The sequence below is a fragment of the Rhea pennata genome, chromosome 2, assembly GCF_028389875.1.
Source record: "Rhea pennata isolate bPtePen1 chromosome 2, bPtePen1.pri, whole genome shotgun sequence".
Taxonomy (NCBI): domain Eukaryota; kingdom Metazoa; phylum Chordata; class Aves; order Rheiformes; family Rheidae; genus Rhea; species Rhea pennata.
In genome coordinates, this window is record NC_084664.1 from 47,609,774 (window position 1) to 47,624,585 (window position 14,812).

Sequence of the window (14,812 nt, forward strand, 5' to 3'; positions counted from 1 at the left end):
GTGCAGGACTCCATACTTCTGTTGAATCTAATGAGGTTTCTGTTGGCCCAGTCCTCGCGTTTCACAATGTCACTCTGGACAGGGGCTCTGTCATTTGTCTTTTTGACCACTTCCTCTAATTCAGTATCATCACCTGCAGATTTGGTGTAGATTCAGTTGGTTTGTCATCCACGTTGCTGATAAAATGTTGATCAATGTAGGGCCTTGGATCTATCTTGGGATACTCCACTTATTTCTGACTGCCATTGACTGCTACTCTTGGAGCTCAGCAATTTTCAATCCACTTAACTGTTCGTTCTTTGGCCACTCCGTATTACCTCAGCTTTCAAACATGCAACTCTGTGGCAGAAGAGTCAAAAGTCTAGCTAAAGGCAAGGTGTAATTACATCCACCTTTCTCCCTTCCTTCGGTAACCAGTTACTTTGTCATAAAAGGCTGGTCAAACATGTTTGCCCTCAGTAAATTTATGCTAACTATTCCTGTTATTTTCTTGTCCTTTGCATGTTTGGAAATGTATTATGCGTTCCACAGTCTTTCCAGGTACCAGGGTGAAGCTGACCACCAGCCTACAGCTCCTGGGGTCCCCCTCGTTGTCTTCCTTAAAGAAAGGTGTAACGTTAGCCCCTTTCCAAACATCAGGAGTTGTATGGAAAGGTATATATGTATTATTTGTACAACGATGCTGCTGCAAACTCTTCTCAGTGATCAGTTACTGTATTAGGTGCTGTACAAAACAACCCCAAGGTAATCCCACCCGCAGAGATCTTGCAGCTGAAATACCACGCAGGAAGACAGCGGGCAGGCAGCACAGAGAAGGAGCTTGAGTGCGTGTAACAAAACCAAAAGCAGCCAGGAAAATGGAGTGTTCCTCTTGCTTTTCACCTGACCGCATGCCAGGGGCTATTTCTACACATCTTGGAAAGGTAAGACTTATAGAAGGACGCAATGTATAGTGAAAGGTGAAATAGATTTTAATACAGAAACCCATTATTTCATGAAATACGACTCTCTGGCTGTGCAAGCAAGTGTATAGTGACAGGCTAATGATGAAGTGATTCTGCGCCAGAGCTTTATGCCCCAAAGGTGACTGCTATGAACAAGGCAGGTATTTGTGGATCACTCTGCTCTCTCAGTAGCTATCTCCTGATCCCTCTGGGATTGTCTTACTGTACTGTGACACATGGATATTCCCTTCAGCTAATATTTTCCCTCAGCATCTCTAAATGAATACCGTTTTCATTTTTCCATATCAAAGCCTCTTCTTTCTGGCAGAAGCCATTGTATTGATCCGTGTCTGATAAGGGTCAGCGCTATGAGGATACGCTTAAATAACATATTGGGGGTTGCTCCTTCTGCTCTCAAAAAGCTCCAGTGAACCGTTCTTTCAAGCAGTCATGGAGTCTTCCTAATTCAAATTGTCTTAGTTTCTTCTGTCCTGTCCTCTCTCCTCCCCCATACCTCAAGAACAGTGAGCAAAACAAACTCAAGATGTTCACAGTTTGGAGAACAGAAACTGTTATATATTGTTCAAAGGCAATCCATGTTATTGAGAGAGGTTGCTCCTCTCGTTTTGTCATGCAACTTTTGAGTGTGAACGTTATTTTACTGATGCCTTTATACATCTGACAGTCACTGGTATACTGTTGCTGTACTATCTCTACCTGTGTTTTTTTTTTTCCCTCCCCTTCTCAAAAGAGAGTTTGCTTGTTTTGAATGCTTCTGGCAGGAGCTCGGCTCCTGATGCTCTGAGAGGGAACGCTCAACTCCCTAGGGGCCTGATTTTGCCAACTCCTCAAGCTGAGAAGTGCATACTACAAGCTGCCTTGGTAGCTGGGGATGTGTTTCTGGAAGGGGTTGTTATTCAAGCTAGCATAGGCAAGACTGTGGATGTGGTAGTAATATCAGCTCTGGAGGAGGGCAGGAATCACAGTCAGGGCATCACAGGGGCCAGCAGCTCTGGGGAGCCGTGTCGGTGGTGGGCCCCATCCCACCACCCCATGGGAAGCAGGACAGCCGGGGGCAGCTGGGGCAGTCAGACCTCTGTGCCCAGCTGGAGCCCCAGGGATTTGCTGCATCCAAGGCCAACGGTGGTTGAGCATGCAGAGGAGCACTTGTGCCCAGGCTGGGAGACTCACTAATCCTTCTGGATTTGAATTCACTACACACTTGCTATTTGGATCTAATACTGCGCTGAGGAGATTCACAGAGAGCGAGAAAACGAACTCTCATGAAGACAATGAGTCTCCAGGCTACCTAATGACTACTTAATGAGTGTATAAGCACTGCACCGTTATTGAATTTTAATTGGCTTCTTTCTGGCTTTATGCTATAAAATGAAAAAGGAGAAAACACTACATGTAATGAGGGTGGATGATTAAAAAGTAATGCCTAAGAGACACCCAGGCATTTGTGGAAAAGACCACAAGAATAATATAATGAGAGAAGGCAAAGCCACTGTGTGCGCCTGCCATCTCTTCGGTGGTGTTAATGGAAGTACATTTTTAGAATTGTTAAAAATTGAAATTATTTGCAGCATAATTTAACAGAATAATATATTATTCTGTATCAGTGAAATAATTAAAGTTATATTGAATGAAATGCTAGTTAATTACTAATGTATGGAAAAACCTATCCGCATCACTGGGACGGGACAAATGGATTTTTAGAGGTTACTTTTGCATCTCTGTCCATACTGATGTTTGTGTAGATAGATAATTTCTCATAGCACTGACTGCAGATGCATTGCTTTGAGCTGTACACAGCAGGAAGATTCATATGAAAGAAGCCAAATGGGCCACAAATTAGTCAAGCATTTAAGCATGTGCTTAGCTTTTGAGTATCAATCAGCCCCGGTGCTGAACAGATGCTAGATGCACAGTAGTACTGTTCTTCCTCCACCTGAACATCCTGAAAGTCAGCAACACATTGTAATGCCACAGTCTGGTAAGTCAAATGAAGATCCAATGAAGACTTGCCAATGCTGGAAATTCCGATGTACCGTTCTGTGAGAAACACAGTGCATGGACTTTTTGCCCGTAACACAGGTGCTTCAAAGCTTCAGGTCCCTTAACCCAAGGTAAGTGTTTTCATTTCTTTGAAGTTGTATATCTGTGAAACTTAGAAATATATATACATATATATATGTGTGTGTGTGTGTATAAAAAATCAAAATTCATAGTAACTGGGCTCCCTGACTCCATCCAACATATCTGTAAATCGGTGCTACCACACTGAATTACACAGCAGAGCCATTGCAAAAAGTTGTGATTTGTGATGCTGATGTTTGTGGGGAAGATTACAGTGAAGCCCATCCTCATCTTCTGCACAGAGTTTGACTTGAGGGAAGCTCTGGGGGAAGGGGCAGTGATCCTGGCTTGAGTGTGTGCCTTGCTGCTCCTAGCAAAGCAGCTGGAGTTCTGCTTCTCCAAATTAAAAAACCATAGCATGGACAAATTCCACCATTCAAAGCAAATCTGGGAACTGTTGTGACCCAAAGTGCTTTAAATATTTTTGAAATGCAAGCCACCTCAAACATGTAAAGTCCTTGCAGGGTGCTCTTGAAGGTCTCTGTTCCTGTCATTAGTATTAGCCTCTTTAAATCAAATCATCCTGAACTGGAAAATTTACATCAGCAAGACCAGCACATCTGTCTGCATGTGAACTTTGATGTGTAAATGCAAAACATCAGCTCTATTCAACCTAGATCTTAAGCAATCTCAGCTGTGTATACTATAATGCTTTACACCCCACTTCCTTGCTTTCCTTCCTCTCCACAAGTGTCCCCCCCCCCCCAGCTGCAAATTGCCAGTGGTTCTGGGCCATCACATTTTCACATTTGCGTTGCAGATTGCATGGAACCCAGCTGGGCATAAAACTTGCCCTGGTAAGTCCCATTCTGCATTTAACTTACCTTCGATGAGTCACCAAAACACCGTAACTGTGGCCTGACTGACCTCTCTCTTTCCCTGTCAGTATGAGCTGTGCTCTGGCAGCATGTTATGACCAGCACAACACATTTTTCCTTTGATCCTGTACATTCTGACTGCTGGCCTCACACAAAAAGGCTTCTGCCAGAGGGTAGGTCCTCTGTCTCAAGTAGGGGTGAAGCAGAAACCTAGCTGCAGCCTCCCCCTAATACTGTCTAGAAGCCTCTCCGCATGGTGCCAGCAGGAAGAGGGCAGCCCCAGCTCTGCTGGCTCTGAGCTGTCCCCAAGCCCTGGTACCAACCTCCTTGGTGAAGGACACACCGAGGGTCCTAACACCCCCTTATCAAGGAGCAGCCTTGTCCCCATCTCGCTGCTCTCAGGATCATAGCTCAACTCAGGAGTGTCTGCTGCTCTACATCAAGTGAGATACAGATACCTACCTCACAGGTATAGTCTTTTGAAGGACCACCCACCCATCAGGAAGGTATTCAGAGGCCCTTGAAGACCTCCTGCAACTGACCCAATGCCACGGCTCAGTGATTCAAAGCTTCTCCCCTAGGTAGTACAAATGCCACCATTATCTCCTGAGCTGAATTTGGGTTGATTTTGCTCCCTTCTTTAACAAACACTAGGTTGAAAAAAATACCTATTGAAGCCGTTCTTGTTTTAATAACTGGAGTTTAATAACTGTTAACGTAACTGGAGTTATTTAGTAAAAGGAATATGGAAGGAGATGTGACTGAGGCAATGCAGGGAGAGGTCAATGGAGAAAATGCTGCTGTTTGTCACCTCAGTGTCATCCTCAGCATCATCCACCACACAAATCCTTCCCAGAAATGTGCCCAACCTTGAAAACAGCTGAATTAGTCCATTATAGGCTAGTTAGTCACAGAGCCAGGGAGGAATCTTTCATTGCAAACTAGGGTAAATGTTCTGTCATGCCTAAAGAGACTGTAGAGGCCTGGCCAGGACTCAAGGTACTTATCCTGGATGGAACAAGGGAAAAAACAAGACAGGAAGGAAGGAAGGAAGGAAGGAAGTCAAGCTTCCTTTGCATTTTTATCTTGAGTAACCCTGCTGGTACCCCATGGGCACTCTCTGAAGTGCTCCTGGGACCCTACCGAATAATACCCCACCGAACAATTTGCAGCAGTGATGGGAAGATCCAAAACAGCATGTGGTATTTGAAGTGACTTCACCTACAAACTACAAAGGAAGCATTTATTAAGTCCCTGGGGAAACAATTAAAAGTTGGCTTTTTGCTTGCCTGCCTCCAGCTGGGAATTTCCAGGGGACATGGACATTCTTCTTTGCTAGCAGCCCTGGAAGAGCTGCCTGATTCCCTGCTTGCTGAGACTGGGAAGGAAAGAGCCAGCCAGGTTCCTGCAAGCAAGGGGCCTGACCACAGACTGCCATTAACATGCAGGACAGGGTGTTCACACACTGAACGTGGGTGCCATGTGAAATGGGCCATAAGGCTGCTTTCATCTTCCCTCTCATACAGCGATGTGAAGTGTTCACCAGTGAGCACTCATCTGCACCCAAGGAACGCTGGTGTTTTAATGATGAGGTCTAGCTTGGTATGACCAAAGTCCCAGCATCTACAATGAAAAGCAAAGTGACTGTTGCTCTACTCAGCAAATCCTCATGCTGGTGTGCGTCAGTGATCTCTTCTTCACTTGGGAGTCACCAGTACTGGAAGCGCAATGGCTCACTACTGAGGCAAGTTATGCTAGACAGGCTCGTCCTCGTAGTGCCTTGGGGAGGCGCTATGGCCGGAAACTCAAGCTTTCTGTGGTGCTGAAGAAATAACTTTTCACTTCAGGAATAATTCATTCTGATCATCTGCAAAACATATTTCACTGTATGCGTTTCGTGTTGTCTATTCTCTCGCTCCGTCAATGGTATTGCTTAAGTGGAACAAACCAAAATTAGACAGAGTCCAACAAACAGGGACTGACCTTCCTCTTTTCGTTCATTTTCTGTGTTCATAATCTGACTATATGCAAAACACATCCAAGTCTCGGAGAGCAGCATGCAGTGCTCAGCTCCATGCCCGGGGCCTCTCTGGCTGCCTGCCCTGGCTGGGCTGGTGGGTTGTGCCTCCCCGGCAGATTTTTCCCCCTCTGCTCTAAGAAGTGCTGGTGTTTGCTGGTGTGGCAGCGGGGAACCCCCAGTGAGTGGCACTGGTGGGAACTGATGCACCTGTAATTAATTTCATCTTAATTCCAGAAAATGATCTAAAGTTGTACCTGCCATAAATTGAGAAACGTTTCGGTAAAGATAGACAACAGAAGACCTGATGTTTTGGGGACATTCAGCCTGCCAGCAGTCATAGGGTGGGGGGCAGCAAGGACATGAGCAGAGCTAGCCAAAGGCAGAGTGCTGCATCTGGGGGTGGTGGTGGGGAATAAAACATCTTCCTGAGTTTCAGGAAGGATATTTTGGACTATTCTTGATGTCTCTGTTTTGTTCAGCTCTGAGAGGATGAGCACTTATGATCTACTACAACCTGAACTAGCAGAAAACTCTGGCCCGGTGTTGATGTCTGTGGTTGTATCTCTTTATTTTGACAGTCTCTTTCTCTTTTCATATCATGTATTTTGTCAGCAGGGACTAATCTGACCAGTCTCTCTGGTGCAGCTTCTTTTTCTGGTTCTCCTCAACTTGAGGCTTTTGGTAACTCTTAATAAAATATTTTGGGCTTTAATGTTGTCACAAAGAAAACTAACTCCCCTTTCCCCCCCCTTTCTCTCTCTCTCTCTCTCTCTCTCTCTCTCTCTCTCTCTCTCTCTGTATATATTTGGGTCCAAAAGGAACTTCCTCTTGAGCAAGCTTGGGATACTGGGTGTTACAGCTTGTCACAGCTATTTCTAAGCCCCTGCAGCATTTCAGAAAATACTCTCTCCAGACTCCTGAGAGCTTATAGGTCCATTTTTTTTCAGAAAATTCAGATCAGTTGTTATATTTTCTATTTGTTTATTACTGGCTACCTTTTAAATGACACTAGGGCTATGGTATTAGTGACACATTGCCTCCTCTTGCTTTCCTCTCCTTTTTAAGGGTTGCTTTTTCTGCTACATTTTCCAAGTGTTTACTCTGTTTTAAATTAATTTTGAACATTCTAAATAATTACAGACATTCCTTACTAAGGAAGATCCTTACCATCCTTTCTAAGGATGAAAAGCAAACATCAAGCAGTATTTCACAGCAAGAAAAAATATGCATTCTGGCAAAAGAAACTCCACAAAACATTAGAAAGAAGTCAGCAAAAGGACTAGGTTTTAGCTATCAAAAGAAGGAACACATTTGAGAAAGAGGTTATAAGAAAAATAGGAAGCATAATTTAGGCATTATTCTTAAATAATAAATCTACAGTATCTTACTAACATCAGCATCAGAATCTAATTCTTTGACATCAAAATAATGTATTCTATTACTGCATTAATATTCAGGAGAGAGAAGAAAAAGGTCATACCATTATGGTCATGAAAGAAAATACAGAATTTTTCATCTTATTAATCAAAATTTGGAAGCACAAATACATAGTAGACTAAAAGCTCAGACAGGTGACTTTAGAGAAAGACAGTTTTCCTTAGGATTTATGACTTTTTCTAGAACAGTAAAAGGAATTTGAAAATGTCTAAAGTGTGAGCTTTGTCAGCTGATGGTGTGAAAATGAGTAATACAGGCTTTGATTTTTCAAAGAGAATAAGACTCATTTTGCACTTTCAATATATTCAGTTGCAATCAAAGAGACTAGACAGATTTGACTTTTTTTTGCAGCAACAGATTCAGGGATATGCAAAACCAGATGATGTGTTGATTTAATAATGATTCCCATGAATTATAATGAGTGGTGTTCTTACACCTATGAAAAAAATTCTCCTTTCTCTGCAGTAGAGCACCAGCACATTTAAGGCTGCTCAAAGCAGAAAGAGATTATTCCCTGCGCTGCCCCTACTTAGGTAGAAGAGCACAGACTGCCTTCTGTGGCCCATCTTGTGTGGACCTTGGTTGCAGGACCTGGAAAGGATGAGTAATAACAGAATCATAAGCCAAATAAGTGCCTTTGTCCAGTCTTCATCTTCAGAATTACAGGAGCTGTGGGCTCGGGAGCAGCCCGTGGGTCCTGGAGGTGAAAGTGTGAGTTGCATTCATCTGTATTCACCTCTAGCACCAGCAGGAGAAACAACCTCTGGCGGAAACAGAGGCATGCAAAGGTAGTTTAAAGCTAAAGGACTTTTCCAGGAAGAGGAACATTAATTCTTAGCCATGATCTCAGCAGGCAAGCCACTGAGACCCTAGTATGGCATTTTGTCCGTAACTCTTGTTCACCTTAGCGTAGCTCTTTTCTAGATGTAGTGTTTACCGTACTAAATTCATAGATCAGGGAACAGTCCATTTGTGAACCAAATTCGGTTTCACTTGTAGGGATTTCATCCAGTAAAAGGGATCTACAGCAACACTTCTCAAACTATTTGTCAGACTGGAACTCAACAGCAACAGAGGAGTGAGAGAGACATGAGGCCCTGCCTAGAGCCTGCAGCTGTATTTGAAATTAGTACAATAAGGCCTTGATCAGGAAATGTATTGAGGGCTCCTTGTTTGGCTCTTTGTGCCGCTTTCTGGCGCTATGGCAAGGCGAATGTGGGGAACTGCGTGGGCAGTATGACATGAGGGCTGCTGCAACCTGCTGCCTCCCTAAGGTAGAACGCTATTCTGCCTCTGCTGGGAGGCCTCGTAGCAGAGACAGTGAAAGGAAATGAAGAAAAAAGAGAAACGTGCTCCCAAGAGTGCAGATAGATAGTGTGATTTCGCCGGACTGCAGAGCGAGGGGACTCGAGCACCCAGTTCAGATGGTGAGGAGGGGGTGAGAGCCCTGAGCCAGGTGCAGTGGGTCGCACAACCCAGCAGGTCTGGTCCAGGGCCAGTCCGGCAGTTCCTAGGTTTGTTGCTGAGCACACAGAGGGTAAAACCTCAGGCTGCTGCCTGTGAAAAAGGAGCCTACTCTGCTGCTGCATGGTGTCTCCCTTTCTCAGCTTGTAATATTTGTCTGGAATTCCAACAAGGCAAAAGAGACTCATACAGACGAAGACAGAGCTTGTGAAGGATTATTCCTATCATTTAATCCTAATCACTTTCTGCATTATTGTTGTCATTTATCCCTATTCCTTGTGCCTTTGTCATGTCCTTTGCACAGATACAGGATACTGTCACAGAAGACTGTAAGCAATTTACTGGTGCCACTACCTACACACAAGTTGCTAATTATAGACTAGGAGCAAACAGTAGGAGCCAGGTACATTATGAATCTATTTTTATTAATGAGAAAGCAGCTAGACTGAGGGATTCCAATTGCGCTCTGGATGGTGGCAGTGGATTTGCTTATGATTTGGCTTCTTTTTTCAGGAACCGGTACAGCAGTCCTGCAGAGCAGATATGTGTTCCCAGTGGGAACTGGACTAGAATTGATTGACCTGCAGGTATAGAGATCTGAAAAAAGTACATAGTATGCTCTAATGCCATGTGCAGTTGCCCCTGGATTTGACCTTCAGACACCCATTAAAATCTACTAGCATTGTCACTCAGTGTGGAAGCAGGACAAAAATTCATAGGAACTGTGGTTGCTGTGAGCAACACCACAGCTTTCTGAGGGCATTTGCTCTCTGAAGAGTTCTCTCTCGGGTTTGTGACTTTATGCTTTTCTTCCCTTCTTTTCTTTCCCTGGCACTGTGGAAGTCACGGGCTGCCCAGGCTGCCTGTCCAGGCTTCTTAGAGAAGGAGCAGTAGCTTCTTGATCACCACTGTTGTTGGTAATGCAACCGCTCTGGCTGTAGTGGGTTGGACAAATGATAGGAATATTTCAATCCCTGTAGCAAGGGTCGTGTAACCCACACCAGTCCTGGTAAATGGCTATCTTTCCAAGAGAACAGTGGATAAAGATGTATGAGGAAGATACGCCTTGGAATGGGATGCATGAAAGGACATGCAGAGACTCCAAAGCAGCAAAGGATAAAGCAGGGAAGAGCCATAAAGCCTTGAAGAGATATTTAGATCTCAAGCATAGTCTGGTAAATAAGGACAAATACCTCCCTTCAGCAGATAGGAAGCCCTGAGAAAGATATTTCTGAAGAGAGAAGAGGTGAGTCCTCTCTTTGTGTTTTTCAGTCTTTGGAGTTCTTTTTCAAACAAAACAGCAATTAAAGCTTTTGAGTACCAATAATACCAGAAAAAATATTGGCCTTTGTAACTTCATATAGGGCTAACATGGCTGAATTTGTGTTTCCAATAGCTATCACTGTTAGGGCCTATCCCTTGAGTCATTTGATTTCAGTCAGAGCAGGACCCTGGGGAGCACTGGAGGGAAGGCAATGTTCCTCACCCTACCCAGCAAATCAAATGCGAATAAGAGATTTCACGGTATGAGGCCTTCTTTAGTATCTGAGTAGGGCTAAAAGTGTCTGAGTTTACAATTGGGTCTGACAAGTCTAATATCAGCCATCAAACATAATAAAACAGACTATCTGAATTCCCTTCCTGGGACAATAAAATACATTGAAGTTGGAACAACTCTTTTCATGTTAATAAACTGACAGAGTGACTTGCATTGCAGTGGTGCCATGAGGAATTTGAACTCAATTCAGAGTGTAACCCGTGATCAGGCAGCAGGCTAACTGTAGGCTATTAGAATTACTCCATTGTTTTAAGAATTGGCAGTGTGTTAGTGAAGCTCATATTCTTCAGCATCTGGTCATCAGTGGAATATTAGTGCTGGCCGCACTCTAAATGGAGCAAATTTAGGGAAAGGTGTCATGGATAAAACAGAGTGCTCTGAGATATTATTCTTGCTATATAGGCTTTGCGTTATGGTTTACCCAGATAATTCAGTCAGACTGGATTGCTACCAGGATGTCTGTTTGTCAGCAGAACCTTCTTCAAGGAGTGTAGAGGATAAACAAACAAGCTAAGACAGATGGCCAAGAAAAATGAATTGAAAGTGATGTGACGAGAGCAAACTGGTGGGATACGTCAGTGCAGGTAAGCCCATATGTACCACTCATCTCCCAGAGGAGTACTAATTTACTATCCCGTGAGAGAATTTAGTGCATGTCTTAGTAAGGATGAAGTTTGCAGGGGGGGATGAAAAGATGCCAGCAACAGAGAAAGCTAAAAAGTGTTGTCTGGAGACAAATGGATACGCTCTCATCAACACAGAGAAGGTAACAAAATGAGGTGGTAACAAAAGAATGGGGCTAAATTCAGGAGACTCTGGAAGATGAGGTTTGGATCTGATGTGCTTTGTGGAATGGTAGGCGAAGAGGTGTGTTGACTAACTTCTCCTTCAGGCATCTTAGAGGGGGAAAGAGGGTGCATTACAGCTCAGTACAAACACAGTTTGACTCTTGAAGACTCCCACTAGGTGCATCTTTCCCTATTGACTTGTGGATAGCTGTGTGCAATATCTAGACAGATCATTGCCTCAGATAAAAATGTTGTTCACTATTTGAAATGATGTGGTAGGGTGTTGTACACTGGTTATATCGGGCTCCTGGAGGTTAGCCACCCCCCAGCCACTAGTACAGTATGGCTCTGTGGCAGTCCAGCAGACACAGCTCTTGAACTACCGTTTTGGAGTTTGTGGGTTTAGTGCAGTGACCATTTAGTGCAGCAGCTCTCAAAGTGGGGAGCAAAGGCTATTTTCTTCCAAGTCAAGGTTGGAGGGAGGAAAGAGCAGGCTGGCAGGCAGTGAGGGGGAGTGTGGGGTGAGGTGACCAGAGAAGAAAGCTGGGGCAGAGACCGGACTGGTATGGGAAGCCCCAGATGAGGACAGGGTGAGTAGTGCCCAGGGACAAGCAGATATTTCCATGCTGATATAAAAATTAGTCTGTAATCTCCCTCCCTCCACACCAACCCATATGAAAACCTCAAATTTAATTTCTATTTTCCCCCAGGATGACCCCACATTATTAATTTCCTGAGATCCAACAGAAATCACCAGGGACAGTACTGAGCAATACAAAGAAATCAGCAGTTTGCAGTAGCGCTAAAGCACTATGTTAAATAGACTCAGGACTAACTGAAAGCTCAGAAACTACTTGTCCATGGGGAATTGTCATCTAACTGGGTTATTTCTAAGGGGGGTTGAAAGTATTGGTATGCGGCCAGTACCGCTCAGTGTTTCAGTCAGCAGTCTGAAATTGAGCAGAAATGCTCTGCTGATATAACAAAATAGCACAAATAATTGTATCGAGAAAATGGCAAGAAAGACAGGGCCATTGCACAGAAATCTGGGTCGTGGTGGGAGGTGATATGTGCCTGACACAGAGGTCCCATTACTCAACTACGATCAGTGCATGTACGACGGAGACTCACTTCTCCTCAAAAAGGTTTTTGGGCCTCTACCAAACCAGCCGCTAAACACACATTTTTAATGTGGTGACATGACAAAACTTTTACTAATGAATTTTTTTAAGATATTGATGGAGGATCAGAAAATATAAGTGTGTGTGTGGTAGGGTGGATTTTGACTGACTCCTTCACATGTTGCATACCGCTTTGCTGGATATATTTTGAAATAACATTGGAGAAACGGGAGAGGGACAAAAGAAATGCACAAGCAGGTGTTCAAGCACTTAGAAACAAGCTCAGACAAGCTCAGACTTGGCAAAAATGGAAGATTAAAAATGACTTGTTGATCCTTCACAGCAGGGAGAAATACCAAGCACCAAAATCACTCTTGTATCTTGAGATAAAACACACCCCAAAGCTGGCAGCTAAGGAAGGAATCCAAACACATTCAGAGGAGACACACTCATGCATGTTTAACCCCCAGGACCAGGGAAGAAGTTGATTCCCTTTGCCTCTGCATATCTTCAGATCAAAGCTGGAAGACAGGCTCTAGCCCTGTGCTGTTATGAGGAGGAACAGCTGTAACTCCAAGATTCAAGTCGCTTGTCTCAATCCAGAGTTCAGGAGGTGAAATAAAAAACCCCTGATAAACACAGTGTGTTTCTTTCTGGCTTCCTGGGCAGCTCTGCAGATACCTTTTATATGCAGCAATGCACACAGAAAGCAGTTATTTTCATCAGCAAGATCTTTTCTAAGTTTGAAAGTGCTTAGGAGAATATGCTACCTGATTGGAGAGGTTTATTTTAAAGGAATGTCATCCTGGGAGGGTCTACCACTTTTACTCTTCTTTTCCAATCAAAAAGATGCATAGCATTTCTGGCTTCTGCAGTGTCTTTTAGGTGATCAAGCAAAAAAAAGGTCCTGAAATGTTACTGCATCTGATTGCAAAAGCAGAAAGTAGAGTCTTCCCTTTTATCAGCTGCAGTGTATTTGCTTCTGAAAAGATCATCAGCTGTCATTAAAGGTGCACAGAATATGAAATACTGCATTATTCAGTTAGAAACAACTTGCTGTTGCCCCTGTCTATTTATTCTTCCACCACTCAGGCTGTTGTCACTCAGAAAAGGACTTCCTTTGAAAGGAAGGGCTGCCTCTTAGGCTTGCCATATTGCAGTTTAATTGGCTTCATTCCCCAGAGACTAAGATTTAGAACAAATTTTCAAAGTTGAAATGACAGTGCCTCAAGAAATGGCTTTCTCCTTCTCCTGTATGTTAGCACCCAACATGAGTATCACAGTCCTGTAGATCCCCTTGCGTACTCACACAAGGGAATCTGCCTGAGGAGCTGGTGTGTTGAGGAGCCTGTGGTCTGAATTCCTGCAGCTGGTTGGGGAGGGAAAACATGCAGAGGGGACAATGTGAACACACTTCCACATGGCTGCAGATGCTCTTCAGAGGTGCAGTTCCTAGCCGGGACCCAAAGTCATGTTGGAGTTTACCAGAATACAGAGGAGAAATGCAGGCAGGTCTCAGAGAGGTCAAGCTACTCTGGAGGCACCTCGAGCAGGGCATCTGGAAAGACCTCTGAGTAGTCATATGCTGATATGGTGTCAGAGACCTCAGCTATCCTTTCTGACTGTGATACCTCCAGTATCTGCACCATGAGCATGACTCAAAGACTTTGAAAAGCATTTCAATGCCACTAAACAGACCTAGATACAGAATTTCTTTTGCTTTCCCATCATTATTCTTAATTATCTATTTACATTAATTCCCATTAATTGATTTGATGGAGCTTATTCTGGCTAAGATGTTTCTTCTGATGTCTAGGTTCAAGCGATTCAGGCTATCTGGGATTGTCCCTGGCTCTGTACAAAAAAAATGGAGAAAGGATGGAGCATCCAGGGTGGAGGCCAAAATGGTTATTTATGATAGATGACCAGAGTATGCCCCCTGCTCCTTAGAAGGCTGAGAAACCCTGACTAAATCTGTAATGTAGGGTTATTCCCTGAGTAAGGGTCTTGACTACATACTGGGAGCTGATGGTGTCATTAATCCCAAGAACAGGTTGAGCATCTCCTTCAGTCACAGGTAAAGAGGAACAAATTGGAGGGGCAGGAGATGAGGGGAGTGAGCAGTACTGGGGAACTACATCTTAAGCATGATGAGCACATGCTATCAAACATTTCCTGTGTCTATCCTATTTGTGTGTCAGGCTATTGGAGGCCCAGAGCAGGCTATTCATCTGCTGCTCATCATTCTTGAACCACAGGCACTTCAGTCTCTTCTCAGCTCCTTGGCAAAAGGCGATAGGCATCCTTTTCTGTATGTTGATAGACTGCCCCTACAAAGAGACTTTTTGTAGTATATAACTTCTCCTCCCCACTCTGATACCTGGATTTGAGGTAGCCTGCTTAAAACTTCCCCTGAGAGAAGAAAAATAGTTCAAGAAATCAAGCATCTTCCCAGCCAGATTATCCACTCTCCACCTATTTCAGGCTGCAGAGTTGGGAAGTGTTAGTTCCTGTTGTCAC